Source organism: Gossypium hirsutum, chromosome A13, assembly GCF_007990345.1.
Source record: "Gossypium hirsutum isolate 1008001.06 chromosome A13, Gossypium_hirsutum_v2.1, whole genome shotgun sequence".
In the NCBI taxonomy this organism is placed as follows: Eukaryota; Viridiplantae; Streptophyta; class Magnoliopsida; order Malvales; family Malvaceae; genus Gossypium; species Gossypium hirsutum.
The window spans coordinates 68,775,607-68,790,350 of NC_053436.1; the positions used below are offsets into that span (position 1 = coordinate 68,775,607).

The 14,744-nt window shown below is 38.2% G+C and overlaps 1 non-coding gene across 1 annotated transcript; it reads right to left on the reverse strand.

Annotated features, from left to right (window-relative positions):
• Positions 1–3,061: 3,061 nt before the first annotated feature.
• LOC121213483 (small nucleolar RNA R71) lies at positions 3,062–3,167 on the reverse strand. The gene has a single exon (XR_005908864.1). It is a non-coding gene; the product is annotated as a small nucleolar RNA R71 (small nucleolar RNA).
• Positions 3,168–14,744: the final 11,577 nt, after the last annotated feature.

Consider the following 14,744-nt stretch of genomic DNA (forward strand, 5'->3'; position numbering starts at 1 on the left):
GTTATAGTGAAAGTTGCATGAGTACTTAGGATTTTTCTTTATTTTAGGGCAAAATTTTCTGCACTGCCTTTGCTAAGTAAGCTTATGAAACTTGATCAAATTTTTAGACATAGAATGTAATGCCCAGAATAATTTATTTCTATTTTTGCAAAATCTAACACAATTGTGTAGCTACTTCAGTGGTTAGGTGTTCTGGGTGTATGTGAGAGGTCTTGGGTTACTGTCTCACCTTTGCTATTATTTTATGATTTTTGGAATCAAGCTTTATCCTAGTTCAGTGGGCTTATATTAAATTATCTGTAAATCTATATCAGAATGAGCCTACTGGTTTGAGTGGTAAGGGTGTTGATGTGTTGGAGGTATTGTGTTCAAATTGCTATGTTAGCAAGGGTATTATTTTTGCTTGGTTATCTGATAGAATTTCAGTTGAACTGAAATTTTGCAGAAGTTGTGAGTTAATAGATTAGTGGGAGAAAAAGGGGGGATTTGAGGATAAATTTGTTTAGACTTTTATTTTCAAAATTCTCTTATTCTAGAAAATTGACGCTCTTTTCCTCCTCCTTTGCCATTTTTCCCCCTTTTCCTTTTCAAACGAAATATTTTCTCTTTTCCTTACTCGTTTTGACAAAAATCGTGCTTCCTTGTCGCAGGATTTTGGATCGTTACGTTTATTCATTTGGTAAGTTGGTAGTATGTTATTTCGAGTAGGGAGTCTCTGATTAACCCATTTGGCTTTGTCAAATTTTCTGTTAATGTTGTACTCATGTTTGGCAGTAGCGTATCAAGAAGATTGTGACTCTCTTATTGCAGAATCATAGACAAAGACGTTCGGGGTGTTGGGGTAACCGATAAACGTTTGTTTTAAATTGTTTCCAGTTTCGTAGTTGTGGTTTAATCATGAATTAAGTCTAATTTTAAGCGTGGGTGTCGATCTTTAGGTTCTAGAGGGTTCGTGTTTGCAGTAGCATCGAAAAGATACTAGGTATGTGCCTTGATAAATCGTAATTCATATATATTTTTATCCCATGCTTAGCACATTTTATGGATGAATTTTCCTTAAAATTGGTGAATCCGATGCTCTTAATGCCTTAATTTCATGTTTTATACTTATGTGAGCATAAGAGAGTGAAAGGAACGAGAAATGGGCCAAAAACGGAGAAAATGGGCCAACGTACGAAATCAACATAGCCTGGACCTCCTCACACAGGCAGACTACACGGCCGTGTCAATTTCGCAGAATTGAAGCACGACTCACATGGGTGGACCACACGCCTGTAGCTATTTAATAGGCTTGACCATGGCCTTAAGCAATAGCACACGGGCATGTCCCTGTCGAGCCCAAGTTTAGTCCAATTCGGAAAAGGCCAATTTTGAGGGTTCTTAGGCATTCAAAAGCCTATAAATACAACCTAGAGGAGGAGGAAAAAAGACACGAAGGGAAGGAGGCAGGGAACTCTCAAGGAAAGCCGATTGATCCATCTCAGAAGCTGGATTCATCATAAAGACTGAAGATCTCCCCTCAATTTCCCTTCAGGAGTTTTGGGTTTTTCTTTATGTTTTGTATTCATTATTCTTCTGATATGTTTACCTTTTTAGTTATGAACTAAAACCCCTAAATACCTAAGGGGAATGAAACTTAAGACAGATCTTATTATTATTATCTGAATTGTATGATAAATATTTGACTTTTTCTTAATTATGTGTTCTTAATTCTTGTTTTGATATTCCAGGATATTGACTCAAGTTAAGCTCTCATTCAGAGGAGGAATAGACCTTATCTAAGAGTACATTTGTCATAATTCAGCAGAGTTGGTTGCGCGCCTAGAGATATGGTGACAAGATTTTTCCAGATTAGGGTGAAACCTAATAAGGGGATCCATTGATCGAGTTAATGCAACCCTAGGGAGTTAATTAGAAAGAGATTTCAATTATTCAACCTAGGGTTAGATGTTGTTAGCCTCGAGAGGGATAATAATATAACTTACGGATTTCTACGGATCAAGTTAAATGAATAAATCGTCCAATTCAGAGTCAAATAACAAGTGAAGTCTAGGTGGATTTTTCCTTAGGTATTATCTTAATTCAATCGTTTTTCCCAATTCTATTTTCTTCAATTTCTTAGATTAGTTAATTAGTTAGTTAAAACAAACCCCATTATTCTTAGGCTAGATAATAAAAAGACAGTCATTACTAGTACTTTTAGTTCCTTTGAGTTCGACAATCCGGTCTTACTAAAACTATACTATTGTTCGATAGGTACACTTGCCTTCATCGTGATAATAGTTAGTTTTAAGAACGACTCATTATAAATATTTAAAACCTGTCACAAATATCACGTATCAAGTTTTTGGCGTCTTTGCTGGGGAACTAAGATATTAGGAACACTCGATTTTTATTACTTTAGCCATTTTACTTTTATTGCAATTAAAATTTTTATTTTCTTTTCTAGTTCTTCATTTATTTTCTTCTGGCAGGTTTTTTATAGTTTATGACTAGAAGAAACCCGTCAGGACTATTACTTTTTGATAGTGAGATCAATTACACAGTTCGCAGAAACCAAAGAGAAATAAGGCGAAGCATAAGATACACAGAAAACGAGCAAGAGAATGATATTCAAACCCCAACCGAGGAGATGGCTGAAAACCAAGAAAATCTGCTACCTCCTGCAATTGTTGTTAATCAAAATCCTGCTCCGCGCACTATGTATGATTATACTAAACCTAATTTAATAGGAACTGAGTCAAGTATAGTTAGACCTGCTATTGCTGTAAACAATTTTGAACTGAAACCTAACACAATTCAAATGATACAACAGTTTGTTCAGTTTGATGGTTTGCAGGACGAGGATCCCAATGCTCACTTGGCAAATTTCCTAGAATTTTGCAATACATTTAAAATCAATGGCGTTTCTGATGATGCCATACGTCTTTGGTTGTTTCCCTTTTCATTAAGGAACAAAGCTAAACAGTGGTTGAACTCGTTACCACAAGGGCCAATTACTACTTGGGAACAAATGACTGAAAAGTTTTTACTAAAATATTTTTCACCAGCTAAAACAGCTAAATTACGTAATGATATCTCTTCTTTTGTGCAGATGGATTTAGAAACACTCTACGATGCATGGGAGAGATACAAGGACCTTTGAGAAGGTGCCCTCACCATGGGTTACCACTTTGGCTACAGGTTCAAACGTTCCATAATGGCCTAAATCCTTCGACTCGGCAGATGATTGATGCAGCCGCTAGAGGAACTATCAATAATAAGACACCTGAGGCAGCTTACGAATTTATTGAGGAGATGTCACTGAATAACTATCAGTGACAAGTTATGAGAAAAAAGCCGACGAAAGTAGCCGGTGTTTTCAACCTCGATGCGGATACTATGCTATCTAACCAAGTAGAACTCTTAAATAAAAATATTGACTGTTTGTGTGGTTCTACTCAGGTACATCCAGTGATGAGGTGCGATTCGAATGGAGGAGGAGCATGCACAGAGTATCAACCCTTCAACCTAGCATCGAGGAAGACCAAGTCTGTATTATCTTGCTATGCGGCCACCCAGAGTCCCTCCAAACAGCGAACCTTCTACTGAGCATCACCTGGAAATAAAATAAAAGAGGGGGGTGAGTTTTCGCAAACTCAGTGTGTACAACCCTCGGCAAAAACAAACATTAAAAAAAAACATCATTCATCAATCATACAATGCAATCCCATCCAAATTATCCATCCGCTACACACCAGTTTCGTCCCCCGTCACACCATGTGGGGATATGAATATCGACCCACCCAGCCCACACACCATGGTAGCCCGGTTGTAGAACTACCTTCATTTACATATTGGGCTTTAAATGCCGTCGGTGAATCCACGATTGTCACACAACGATACGATCCTTATATACTTCCTCTGTTCCATAATTCCCACCCATATGCAACCTAAGCAGATTATCATGTGTATGCATGTCACATCCATAAAACTTACATTCTACACGTAAGGGTATTTTGGTTATTTTTACCCTTAGGGGCATTTCGATAATTTTCCCGTAATTACGTTTTTCACTTACCTTGGCTCGTTAACGAGTCCCGTGAGCTAAGATAAACGAACACTATACACCAGGTAGGATTCCAGAGAAGAGGAGGTGTGTCATTAAGACCGCTTAAGTACCAAGCTCTCCTTAGATTCAATCCTAGACATGCATATACCCGTTGCCACACCTTAACCCTTTGACTTGTCCACGGTCGCAATATATTAATTAAGTCTTATGTGGATATCATATACTAGGCCCAAAACCCCTTACAAAGCCCAAACAATTTCACATATCTATATCTAGCCCATTAAGCCAAGTCATATTCATATGGCCCATTAGGCCCAAATCACCTGTATATGGCCCATTGGGCCCAAATCACATTTATATGGCCTGTTAGGCCCAGTCACATTCATAATCATGCTCACATACAAGTTCTTATCACATAGCATCAACATTCAGTTTTTACCTTTTATGGGCCCAACAGCCCATGGGGCCCATATGGCCAAATCACAACCAAAGTCCACGGAATCGACCATGGGCCTCAGGCAACCTATTAGTCTCCCCCTTACGAGTGTTTGCACACTTGCAAGACTACCGTAGCCAAACTTTCGGCTTTTCGGCATTTCAACTTTTCGGCATTCGGCCTTTGCTGATACATAATGTGTGTGCAGCGTATGTACACACCTGGTAAGCAAGCGTGCTACGATTCCCTTAGTCCAAACCTGGTAAGCAAGCGTGCTGTGATTCCCTTAGTCCAAACCTACAAACGATATCACCCTTCCATTAATCGCATGCTTAATACATATCCTTACTAAAACCGAAACCTCACATTAACCTTACCTCGCGCGATCAGCCATTTCTTAAATCACTAACAACGATCAACTCCTAGATCAAAACCGCAAACACCTAAAGAGCAATTCGTCAGAGAGCTAAGATCCAATACTAATTCCACTAGATTCGGTCAAAGAGTATTCAGCCTTTGGGAGATTCGACTTTTTGGGTTTTCAAACTTAGTATGGTGAATAAGGTTTATTTGGTACAGATTAAAGAAGAAGAGTAGAAGAAGAAATCGGCTAAGTGAAACAAAGAAAATTGTATAGAGAAGAATAGAAATCGGCAGGAAGAAAAGAAAGAAAAACAAAAGGGTTTTCGACTTTTGGAGAAAGGGGTTTCTGGCAACAAGGTGAAGAAAAATTTTGGCAGTAGCCTGGCAACTTTGTATTCGGCCCCTATTTATAGCCCTTATGGCTAAATTTTCCATGCCCAATTACCAATTCGGCTCCATCACTTCTCCCTTCTCATCTCCTTGTTTTTCTCTCTGATAACCTCTTGATCCTTTCCTTAATTTTCTCTTCTGAACACTCCCCTTAGAGTCCATCTTCACGCCACTTCCATCCTTCTAGAAAGTGAAAATTAAACTTCTAAAACGCAAAAATAAGATTCGAACCTTGGACCTCCTTGCTAGCTACTAACGCCACCTCCCTGCATTCTATGTGGCGTCACTTAGCCACTCTTTCATAAGGCTTTTTGATGCTATTTTTCCCCTATTTTTATTTAAAAGCCCACCTACTTGCCAACCCTAATTCTTTTAATAATTAAACTATAATTTCATTTATTCCTAGGTTCGAACTCAAACCTTAATTAAGACCTACTATAATTATCACATGGCTAGGAACATAAAAACACAATTTTTATCAAAACCAAAAACAAAGAAAGTTCGGGATTTCAAGATTTTTGGGTTTCGGGATTTTTGGGGCATTACAGTAACAATAACTCTAGATCCCAAAATAACTCATATAGTAACACTTATAATGCAGGTTTGAGGAACCATCCCAATTTTTCATGGAGAGGCCAAGGAAATCAAAAACCACCACCCCCTTCAAGCTTTCAGCAACCACCATACCAGAAGGAGAAAAAGCCGAACCTTGAAGAGATGCTCTCAAAGTTTATATCGGTGTCAGAAACTCATTTCTAGAATACTAAAACAGCACTTAAAAATCAACAAGCATCGATCCAAGGGCTCGAAACTCAGATTGGACAGCTTGCCAAATTGATTTCTGAACAACCACAAGGTAGTTTGCCAAGCAACACAGAATCTAACCCAAGGGAGCAACTCAAAGCGATTACTAGTCAAGATTAGTCACACTTATACCAGAACCAAGGTAAGAAACTGAGATAAGCAAAGGTAAAGGTGAGGTCGACCATAATGAGTAGAAATCAGTAAGTACAGGAGATGCCAAACCGCTCAGATGAACAATTTGGAAAATTTCTTAAACTTTTAAAGAAACTACATATTAACTTACCGATTATTGAAGCACTTTCACAGATGCCAAACGCAATCAAATTTTTAAAGCAGCTTCTAGTAAATAAACGAAAGTTAGATGAAAGGTCGCATGTGGAGTTGAACTGGTTTCCTCAGCCATTCTTCAGATTAAGTTACCCAACAAATTGAAAAACCTAGGGAGTTTTACAATTCCTTGCTTAATTGGTAGTTTAAATGTTAATAATGCATTAGCTGATTTAGGGGCTAGTATTAACGTCATGCCTTACAAAATGTTTAAACAACTAGGTCTTGGGAAACCCAAACAGACTAGGAAGATCATTCAATTAGTAGATAAAACTATAAGATTTCCTATGGGTATTGTTGAAGATGTGCTAGTTAAAATCGATCAATTTATATTTCTCGTTGACTTCGTTGTTCTAGACATAGAGGAGGATAGCAACACTCCTTTGATTTTAGGAATGCCCTTTTTAACAACTGCTAGAACGATTATTGATGTTGGCAAAGGTGACCCCACACTTCGTGTGGGAGATGAAACAATCACCCTTCAAGCTCGCAATTCTGGCAACACATCGAAAATTGAAGGTGATTGTCTAAACCATTCTACTAAAACTGACAATATGATACAACTTACTTTGCAGGAAAAAAAGTTTGAAGGAAGTACATGAACCATTTTCAAGCAATAGTAGAGGACCCATTCATGAAGAACGAAGGCTACAAATCGAGGAGCAGGATGAGTGGCAGACCCATAAACTGAGAACACACGATAAACCAAAACTACGCCGGAACAAGCTCAATACCTTTCCAAATCAACTTAAGGATGGAGATAAAGTTTTATTAGATGCCACAGATCCTCATATTGTCATTACCAAACCGAATGAAGAAATCCCTCTTCTAGTGCTTAGCATTTTCCCATTCGGTACAGTCGAGGTAAATTATCCTAAGTTCGGCACTTTTAAGGTAAACAATACCCGCCTAAAATCTTATTTTGATGAGATTCACAGTAGGAATGAGGAGTATAAACTCCTCAAACCACCATGACCATTTAATGGAAAGGTAAGTCGAACTTAGACTATAAATAAACGCTTCTCAGGAGATAAAGTTTTATTAGATGCCACAGATCCTCATATTGTCATTACCAAACCGAATGAAGAAATCCCTCTTCTAGTGCTTAGCATTTTCCCATTCGGTACAGTCGAGGTAAATTATCCTAAGTTCGGCACTTTTAAGGTAAACAATACCCGCCTAAAATCTTATTTTGAGGAGATTCACAGTAGGAATGAGGAGTATAAACTCCTCAAACCACCATGACCATTTAATGGAAAGGTAAGTCGAACTTAGACTATAAATAAACGCTTCTCAGGAGGCAATCTGAGTGCTAACTATATTAACTTCTTTAAATTTTAGTGTTTAACACCTAACTTACTAACAGAGCTCTTGAATACAGGTTTCCCACACAGACACGGCTTAGCACACGGGTGTGCGTTAGGCCGTGTGGAAACAGGGCAAAGATTTTTCCCAGCACGGGCTACAATAAATCGCCACGGCCGTGCAACATGGCCATGGGCGAACCTGCCAAAACAACACGTGCGTGTAACACGCACGTGCCTTGAAATCGTGGCCAAACCTATCAAATTAACACGGGTGTGCGACACGCCCGTGCCAAGCAACCCTGGTCGAACCTGTTAGATTAACACGGGCGTGGGACTACATACACGGGCGTGGGAGAAGTGAATGAAGATAGACACGACCGTGCAACACGGCCATGTGCACCCACATGCCCAAGAAACAATGGCGTGGGCCAATTGTCAGACGCGCCCAAATTTAAAATTCGCGAATCAAATGGGAAAAAATTGGGGAACACGGGCGTGTTCCTTGGCCGTGTGTCCTAAAATCTATAAATAGCCTGCACTATTCATTGCCTTCTTCACTCAAAATCCCTAACCCTAGCCGCTGCAAGTCCACACAGCCTCCCTACCTCGCCCGTGCGCCACTCCCCACTCCAATTTTTGATGCTCATTCTCCTCTTTCTAGCGTTTGTTTACTTTTTTCTCTTTTATTTTACTGATTTCTAATGCTATTTATCATAGTAATCTTCATTTTTCATGTTATTTTATCTTTTTATCACTCAAACTTCGTATCTAAAGTAGTTATCATTCTTTTCATGTTGAAGTTCTTACCCATTTCATGATTTCTATGCTCCATTTGACTATTTTACGTGCACATTCATAGTTAAGTAGATAAATGTATATTTTTAAGTTTTGTTTTGGTAATTTTTTTTATTTTTTTAGTCAGTATATTAGGCTACATTCATTCATGGTTATTGTTTCTATGGGTTTCATGCTATTAACCCCACACAAATTCATTCTTTAGATATCTCCATTACTTATTCTCATAGGGTTATTTGGCACATTTACTTTGGCTATTACAGAATAGGTTAATATGTCATCATCACGAGGAAAGAAAGTCGCCATCCCTGCTTCGAAGAAAAGGAAGGGAGCATCATCTTCCTCGGGTCCTACCGTAAAAATTCGTCACCCTTTCTTGCAGTTCCTCATTGGGCCCCAAAAAAAACTTTTCCAGATTCTACGGGCTTGACCCTTGGAAGTAGGCCGCTGTATAGACTGGGCTGCGCTAGAACAAGTCCAACTCGCGGATGCAATTCAGGCCCTCCTCACCATCGACTGTTGGGGGCTTTTCTTTGAGATTGTCGAGCTGACATATCTGGAACTCACGATGGAACTTTGCTTAAAGTTCCATCTTCAGACCGTGATGGCCCACTTTGATGACCCGGGGATAATCCCATTTTGTCTCGGCGGTCTAGTCCGCTAGTTGAACGTCTTAGAGTTCGAAATCGCACTGGGCCTTCACAATAAGGAGTTTATGGAGGAGAATGAACTCAACGCTCTCAATCGCCACATCCATCACTCTTCTTCACGGTGTTGGAATGCCCTCGCCCTCGGCGCTGCCTCTTACAATCCTAGCTGCTCCAAGGCATCGGCTCTCCCTCCCTCTCTGAGGTACTTACACACTATTTTGGCTCATATGTTAACTGGAAGGAGAGAGAGCACTGGCATCGTCAACACTCACGATGCCTACTTTCTATGGTGCATGTCACACAGGCACGTCATAGACCTTTCTTATTTCATTACCCTCGCCATTTAGCATCAGACGGAGCAACATAGGAAGGGAGTCATCTCCATTGGGCCCTATGTGACATGGTTGGCTTGGCACTTGGGGTTCCTCAACACAATAGCCCAATCATCCTCCTTCACTCTCATGGTCCAGATGTCCCCACAGGGCATCTCAAGCATGCTAAGTATGAGGATGATCGAGAAACAATGTGGTACCTTCCCTCCTTAGTGCCGTCTCGCCCAATCCATCGAGGAGGAGGCCCCGAAGACATTACTGATGATGTCCCTCCACGTCACAAGGACCCACCGTCTCAGCCACCACCACCCTCTCGTCTAGTTCATGCTGCAGCTTCATATGCTGACATCTTTGAGCGCCTAACTCGATTCGAGCAGCAATATTTTCAGCGCTTCGATCACATTGATGCTACACTCCACCAGATTTTTCAGCACTTCTACATCTCATCGCCACCCCCACCTCGCGAACCATCTAGCGATGAAGATGTTTAAAAACTTTTGTTTATTATTTGATATTTTTACTTTTACTCTACTTTAGGAGTAATTTTTATTTTTCTTTAAGCTTATTTTTATTAGGTTTTATAATTTTTATTTAACAATTTTGAATTTCGGTTATTTCCTATCGAGTAATCATTCTTCCTTATATATTTTCTAAAAGAGTTCCTGATTATATCATAGTTATAAAGAGCTCTAAAGCTCACTATTACTCAGGGACTCGAAACTCCACTGGGGAAGGTTCTCCACGACTACCATGTCCTGCTCGACCACGACCATAACCAACTTCAGATATAATATTCTTTTGGCGTAGGACTTATGGAGTAATGAACCTCTACCACCGCCGAAGTATCCTCCTCCACCCTCACGCTTATTATTCTCCAAAACTCCAGCTCAAGGAAATTTATTCATCACTCAGAAAGTTTCACTTCTCTCCCTTTCTTATATTTCTTTTCTACATATCTATCTTTGTATATTGAGGGCAATGTACATCTTAAGTGTGTGGGGAATTCATTTCACTATTAGAAAAATCCCTGAACGATTGCCTTGTTCTCTTGAAAAGCTCATATCATGTTTAGGATAAATTTTGATTGATTTATGACTTTTATTAATATATCTGGAATTAAAACATAGGCATTTATGCATTGAGGGTTTAAACTTTAAGACATTAGGGAATCAAGCATGATAAGTTGATTTTTGAAGAATTAAAAACTTTTAGGTTGTTTCCCTAAGTTTAGGTATTATCTTGAGTTGGGATTCACAAGTTTAAACATCAAAAAGCCATAATTTTTGTGAGATCTTGAGCCTTTAGAGCATCTATTATTTCTTTCATGCTCACTTTTATTATAAGTGCATCAGTATTGAATTGCTATTCTAGAACTTACTTGATTATGCATGTCAAGACCACACCATTTGATTTGATATGTCAAAATGATAAAGGCACTTAGGTTTAACCCACTCACTCCATAAAAGACTACCTTCACAATTAACCCTTAGTGAACCCCCTTAATCCTAACAACCCATTCATTGATTTACCCTCGATATTAACCCATAACTCATTATTGTTGAAATCCCCTAAATTAATTTGATCCCTATTTTTGTCGAGATTTGAGTTGGAATAATTGCTTAGCTATGTTTTATTCTTTTTTATAATTTGACTTGTTTTTTTAAAAAAAAGTTAAATAAAAAAATACATGTACACATATTAGTAGTAGTGATATTTTGAGCTAAAGAAGTTAAATTTCATATTCTGAGAAAAAGCTTTGTTGTACGCAATTGATGACTAGTCATTTTTCTAGTTAGGCAAGTTTTCAATTCAATCTTGATTCTAACCCTTTCTTTCAGCTTGTGACCACACCCTTTAACCAAAGCCACATTACAACCCTTTAAAGACTGTTTGATTGATGTTTCATCTCAATTTATAGTGGTGGAGATTTGATTTTCATGCAAGCCTATGGTAATGACTCTTCATTATTGACTATTGAGTGCTTTATTTTGTTGTCCTTAAACACCTCGAGTGATTTGAGTGAATCTTTAGTGAGGATGTGAAGCTCTGTGATATTTTGAGTCAAAGGTAATTACTTAAATGAGGGGAGACACCTATGTTTTCATGATAAAATGCTCAACTTCGAATGTCTGAAACTTTGATGTTCTTTCAGTTGAATTTTCAATGTATGATTACCTATGGATTATTTTGAGATATTATCGATAGAAATTATAAGTTGAGAAGAATTTATTTTGATTATGAGTTGAGGATTTTGCTTGAGGACAAACAAATGCTTAAGTGTGGGGGTATTTGATAAACCGTAATTCATACATATTTTATCCCATGCTTAGCAAATTTTATGGATGAATTTTCCTTAAAATTGGTGAATTCGATGCTCCTAATGCCTTAATTTCATGTTTTGTACTTAGGTGAGCATAGGAGAGTGAAAGGAATGAGAAATGTGTAGGTGAGCATAGGAGAGTGAAAGGAACGAGAAACGAGCCAAAAATAGAGAAAATGGGCCAACGTACGAAATCAACACGGCCTACCTCCTCATATGGGTAGACCACATGGCCGTGTCAATTTGGCAGAACCAAAGCACGACTCACACAGGTGGACCACACGCTCGTGCCTATTTAACAGGCTTGACCATGGCCTTAAGCAATCACATACGAGCGTGTCCCTACCGAGCCTAAGTTTAGTCCAATTCAGAAAAGGCCAATTTTAAGGGTTCTTAGGCATTCCAAACCCTATAAATACACCCTAGAGGAGGAGGAAAAGAGACACAGAGGGAAGGAGGTAGGGAACTGCTCAAGAAAAGCCGATTGATCCATCTCAGAAGCCAGATTCATCATAAAGACTGAAGATCTCCCATCAATTTCCCTTCAGGAGTTTTGGGTTTTTCTTTATGTTTTGTATTCATTATTCTTCTGATATGTTTACTTTTTAGTTATGAACTAAAACCCCTAAATATTTAAGGGGAATGAAACCTAAGATAGATCTTGTTATTATTATCTGAATTGTATGATAAATATTTGACTTGTTCTTAATTATGTGTTCTTAATTCTTGTTTTGATATTCCAGGATATTGACTCAAGTTAAGCTCTTATTCAGAGGAGGAATAGACCCTATCTAAGAGTACATTTGTCATAATTAAGCGGAGTTGGTTGCGTGCCTAGAGATAGGGTGAAACCTAATAAGGGGATCCATAGATCGAGTTAATGCAACCCTAGGGAGTTAATTAGAAAGAGATTTCAATTATTCAACCTAAGGTTAGACATTGTTAGTCTCGAGAGGGATAATAATATAACTTAGGTTTCTACAGATCAAGTTAAATAAATAAATAATTTGATTCAGAGTCAAATAACAAGTGAAGTCTAGGTGGATTTTTCCTTAGGTATTGTCTTAATTCAATCGTTTTTCCAAAAGTAATTCCCCAATTCTATTTTCTGTGATTTCTTAGTTTAGTTAATTAGTTAGTTTAAACAAACCCTATTATTCTTAAGCTAGATAATAAAAAGACAGTCATTACTAGTACTTTTAGTTCCTTTGGGTTCGACAATCCGGTCTTGCTAAAACTATACTACTGTTCAATAGGTACACTTGCCTTCATCGTGATAATAGTTAGTTTCAAGAACGACTCATTATAAATATTTAAAACCTGTCACGAATATCACGTATCATGCCTGAAATGCAGAAAACGAAGTTTTGGCAAAAGCCGAAAAACTGCACTGTCGTCGCAACATGGGCTTGTGGTAGCTCGTGTGGATGGTCGTGATTGATGTACAACCGTGTGATCGAAAAAGGCTTGGTCATGCGCAGGACACAATCGTATGGTGGTTTGTGCATGGCTGTGTGAGTCGTATGGGCTAGACCAAGGCCAATTTGGATGTGTGAGCTCATAATACTGAAATTTTCCCTAAGGTCGCACGAGCTGTACCAATCGATTGTGGGCCACCGTAGGGTCAGTAAGGGCTAATCAAATCCCAAAACTATAGCTCTGATAGTCTGATATTCTGTTTTGAGAATGATAATGCTATGCATGTCTGATTATTCTGATATCTGTACGTAAGCATGTTGAGCAAGTCTAGTGTGTTATTTTGTATCTGTTTCTATATATGATTGTGAGGTGGGATTTGTATATGAGGAGGAAGTATTCTGGTCGTCGTTAAACACATATATTTTGGCAGCTTGGCTGCATATTGTCTGATATGTGTTTTAATGGCACGACATGGTGTGTAGGGATAGGTGGGTGTTTTTAACCCCACATAGTGTGATGGGGTGGACAGAGTTGGTGAGTAGAGGATGGGGCGGATTTTTCCATATATGTTTCTGTAATCTGAATCTAGATCTGAATCTGAATTTGGATCTGTATCTGCTTCTGACCGTGTCTATGATTCTGTATGTTTGCATACCTAATTCTTTTGGGTTACACATTGAGTTTACGTAAATTCACATCTGTTTGTCTATTCTGACAGGTAATCCACAGATTTAGATAGATCGATGCAACAGAGACTCAATGGTGACCACTAGACCATAAACTTTTTAATGTTATTAGTTTTATGGTTTTATTTTTTATTTTGGTTTTCTTTTGATAGTTTTTAATTCTGGAGACTCTCTGGACTTTATGGTTTTTAACTGTTGGTTTTTGGTTTATTGATAATCTGTATGATTTGATGTAACAGCCCAATTTTAGGCCTAGTCGGAACAGTAGTTTTTGGAACCACTATTCCGAGGCCAGAGAAAATTATTTTGATCTTATTTTATGTGATATAGCATGTTTATAAAGGTGCATAAAAATTTTGGTAATTTTATTTTATCGATTTCTAGCTTTATTTCGAAAAAGGACTAAATCGCGTAAAAGGTAAAAGTTTTATTTTAGTACCTAAATGTGTCTAATAGCTAGATAATTAAAATTAGGGGCCTTTGTAAGGCAATTAGACCCTTTTTAATAGAGGTGGCCGGCCAAGGGAGACAAGATTGGTCAAAAAGCCATATTTTATGGGATTTAAAGTGGCTTTTGGTAATAAATAAAATAAAGGAAAAGTTGTCATTTTCTTTCATTTTTCTTCTTCTCTTTCACCAAAAATGGCAGCAACATGGGGGGTTTGAGAGCTGGAAAATTTTAGCAACATATTTCCCTAGTAAGTGTTTTTAATGCCTTGATAATTTTTACATTTTTGGAACCCCTAAAGCATGAGCTTTCAAAAGAGGGGACTATTTTGCAAAATGATTAAGAGTCTAGGGTTTTTCCATGATAGCATATGTATTGTTTGCTGAGTTTTTATGGAAGAATATGAGTCTTGGTAG